A 4,493-nucleotide genomic window follows, 5' to 3' on the forward strand; every position below is an offset into this window, starting at 1 on the left:
AACAGATTTTACATTTTTTTTTCCTCTAGTGTTGACTGATTCCTTTCATACCCTGGATATTAGTTTCTTGTTGAATGAGGAGTTTTCAAATATTTTCTCTCATTCTTCCAGTTGGCTCTTTCTTTTCTTTTCTTTTCTTTTCTTTTTTTTTTTTTTTTGAGACAGATCCTCAAGCTGTCACCCCAGGTAGAGTGCCGTGGCGTTACAGCTCACAGCAACCTCCAACTCCTGGACTTAAGCTATTCTCCTATCTCTGCCTCCCTAGTAGCTGGGACTACAGGTGCCTGCCACAATGCCTGGCTGTTTTTAGGTTGCAGCTGTCATTGTTTGGTGGGCCGAGGCTGGATTCGAACCCACCAGCTCAGGTGTATGTGACTGGTGCCTTAGCTACTTGAGCCACAGGCACCGAGCCAGCCAGGCCTTTTTCCATTACATGATATTAAACATATTATTGGACTCCCAGGTAACAGTACTGGTCAAGCTATAATTGAATGACATAATCATACATTTAAAAATATGTTATTAAAACAAAAAGGAAGAGAAGAGTATAATAGAACACCTAGAAATAAACTCCATTCTGCTTCATTTTACTCTAAATTTTTTGAACTTGGATTCTGACAACAGCATGCCAGCCCAAAAGCATTGGGTAAAAACAATATCAGAACCTCTTAATCAACCAGTTTTTTATAAGGATGCAAAAACAAACTGTTGGACCCTAGCTGAAGTGTTACGTTGGGGCAGAGGTTATGCTTACATTTCCATAGGCTCTTTGGAATTTTGGGCTCCCAATAAAGCATTAAAACTGAGGAATGGTGCAGAAAAGACTGCACCCACAGGAAGTGGATCCAAAGTCCTGAATGAGCCATTTGCACGGATGTGTCTCCAAGTCTGAAACAAGAGAATCAAAATGATGTTGTCTTGCACCCAATACTCCAGAGATGACATGGGGGCAGGTAAAGAAGTTCTGCAATCTGGCAGAAGACCTAGTGGCTCAGAGTAAACAGCCACTAACCACACCCGCTTTATTCTTGGCTATGATTTCACTCCTCACCACCCAGGTAGGTGGCCAAACTTATGAATACTGGACTTATATTCCAAACCCTCTGTTACTGAGAGGGGTCATCTGGTTTGAACCAAATATTCCAATTTATGTGAATGAATCTTCCTGGCTCCCTGGACCCTATGACACTCGTGGTCCTTTAAAACTGGAGGAGGAAGGAACAATAATTACTGATTATAGTACTGGTGTTAGTGGACCTCCTATTTGCTTTGGTAGTCAGCACCATTGTCTGACTTTTAAATTTCAGGCATGGATTAGCATTGATCACAATTATACTGTTATATCTCCTCAGATAAGAATGAATTTGTTATCCAGTCAATCTACTGCTGGCACATCTTTCCAGGGCATTGCCATTCCTCCTGAGTCACCTCTTTGTCAAGTGCACAGTTTTTCTCACATCAGGGAATGGGTGCATTGGACAAAGTGTAAAGGTGAAAGTGCATTTTCAGTAGCTAATACTTCCTATGGAAGCATCATGGATTGGAGTCCTAGAGGCTTTGTGCACACTCAGAAATCTTTAACACCTTTAAGATGGTGTAAAAATGCTACAACCATATCAGCCACTTCTTCTAGCCATATAAAATGGGGTCATGGAGGCTTCTCCCCTCCTTCACCTGGTCTAATGAAATATCCTAAACAAGATCACTTGTGGAAAACAGGGGCTGCACTCTGTCCTCTCCAAGCATGGACTGGAGGACTATATTATGACCACCAAAAAAAGAAGTATACTTCAACTTTTACTAGAAATACAACCCACCACATTGAAGCTTGCTTGAGACTTTGGCATAGCTTAAAGGACCTATCTATTGGAATGAGTCTAGTGGAGAAATCAAATGTTTGCAAGCATATACCATGTTTACTTGTATTAACAGTTCTATTAAGTTTGATGTTTCCAAAGAATAGTTGTGTCTTTTAAGAGCAAGAACAGGTGTTCTTTTCCGTCTGTGACAAGAGTCCCCAGTGCTGTCCATCCTACAGATGATAGCAGAAAGTCTTGAAACAAACCAGACACTTCATTGGAATGTTGATAGCCATGATCCTGGGAATAATCGCCGGACTCCTGCTGCCGCTGCCCTGCCACTGCAGGAGTTGCCCTGACAGAGAGCATTAAAACACAGGACTTTGTTGCTGAATGGCACCACAATTCAGAGCAGCTTTGGACTGCTCAGAGACAAATTGACACTGAAATTCATAACGAGTTATCAGACTTAGAACAAGCTGCAGTAATGTTAGGAGATCAATTGTCTAGTTTGCAAAAACAAATCAAATTTTGATGTGATTGGGATACGACTAGTTTTTGTGTGACCCCTGTACCTTACAATGCTACCAAATTTCCATGGGAGAAAGTTAAAAAACATTTATCGAATCATGAGAATTTGACAATGATATCTTATGTTTACAAAGGAAAGTGTACAATATGTTCCAACATAAACTTGAATGTGGTGTCCTGGGAGCAAGCAACTAGATTACTGCCGGGGGACTTGTTCGGAAAATCTTGATAAAGGAGTTAATGAAGATGTTTACACCTCAATTTATATATAATTTATATTCTGTTAGCCACTGAAGACCACATTGAAAGGGCGGCAATCAACAGGCAGAGATCTCACAGACCACCAAGGCTTGAAATTGCAAAATACTGGCTTCCTTTGGAAATCAGGAGATAAGAAAATGAAGGGTTGGGTGGTGCCTGTGGCTCACGAACCAACCTAGGGGAAAAGGGAAAGTTTCCCTAAGGCTCCCTTCAGTTTGAAGTAGTTGGCAAGATCCCCAAAGTTAGTCTGTTCTCTGGAAAGCTGCAGCAGGAAGATTGGAACCCCGGCACCAGCTGGCACATGAAATCAAGAAAACCATTTTCTGGCTTGGCGCCTGTGGCTCACGTGGCTAAGGTGCCAGCAACATACACCTAAGGTGGCGGGTTTGAATCCAGCCCAGGCCGCCAAAACAACAATGACAGCTGCAACCAAAAAATAGGCAGGCATTGTGGTGGGCACCTGTGGTCCCAGCTACTTGGGAGGCTGAGGCAGGAGAATCATTTGAGCCCAGGAGTTGGAGGTTGCTGTGAGCTGTGATGCCATGGCACTCTACCCAGGGGGATAGCTTGAGGTGCTGTCTCAAAATAAAAAAAAAAAAAGAAAGAAAGAAAAGAAAACCATTTTCTGCCTCTTGAGCTGTTTGTAACTTTCATTAATGTATGTACTTATGGGCAGAATTTAAAATATTTATTTTTTTCTCTCTCCTTGATTTCTCCAGAATTTAAAAGCCATTTGTATCATTTCCCATATTATCAATGAAAATGCTTACAGCACCAACCCCAAAATTCTGTCTTCAAGGTAAAGTTATTAAGTTAAAAAACAGTGGTTCATTATATTAAAAAGTCAATTTCCAGCAACACTACTGTTAAAAATGACATCAATTAAACTTCTTAGCATCCATAAAAAAAAAAAAAAAAGCTTGAACATGTTAATGGAGATTCTATTTTTTTTTTTTTTTTTTTTTTTTTTTTTTTAGAGCCAGAGTCTCTCTTTATGGCCCTTGGTAGCGTGCTATGGCATCACAGCTCACAGCATCCTCCAACTCCTGGGCTTAGGCGATTCTCTTGTCTCAGCCTCCTGAGTAGCTGGGACTACAGGCACCCACCACAATGCCCGGCCATTTTTTTGTTGCAGTTTGGCAGCGGCTTGGTTTGAACTTGCCACCCTCGGTATATGGGGCTGGTGCCCTACTCACTGAGCCACAGGTGCCACTGGGAGATTTTATTTTTAAGGAGATATCTGAAGGAATAGCTCAGTTAAATCCTTTACCAAAGTTAAATGCTTTATTTGAAACTTCTGCTGGATTGTTTGCTGTGGTGTTTATTATTTGTTTTATTTTGTATCTAGTCTGCAGACGAGTTCACCAAACCCATCAAGTGAATGAATGTCAATCACCTGTATTTTCTGCTAGTATGCATAATTTGTCTATAAAAGAAAAGGGATAACTGTAGCCAAGCCATATTAAAGGCTGCCATAACTTTGTTCTTGATTGAAACTAACTCAAGGTCTGTAGGAAGGGACATTCCTTTGAAGACCTTCCGGAGAGATTAGAAAACTAACCTAGTGGGAGGCAGGTGCTGCTGAAAACAGAGCATGCTGTGGTCAGGAATTTCCTGAAAGAGACCTGAGTAGTGGTAAATCAAGATAAGGTTAGTGTGCATCTAAGTTAAACATTACATCTGTTCTTTACAGATGAGTACTTTGTTCTTTGAAGCCAAAAGAGATAAACAAGACTTGTGACTTTTTTTTTGACTGTACTGTATTGTAATTTTAAGAATTATCTGGACCAATTGATGCCAGCCAATCTAAAGTTAGATTATGAATGTGTAGGTGATTATGTGTGTATGTACAAGATACTTTATTGTTAGGGTATATAAGCGAGTAAGAAATAAACTTGGGTT

This window comes from Otolemur garnettii, unplaced genomic scaffold (assembly GCF_000181295.1).
Source record: "Otolemur garnettii isolate 467f Iridium unplaced genomic scaffold, OtoGar3 scaffold00218, whole genome shotgun sequence".
Taxonomy (NCBI): domain Eukaryota; kingdom Metazoa; phylum Chordata; class Mammalia; order Primates; family Galagidae; genus Otolemur; species Otolemur garnettii.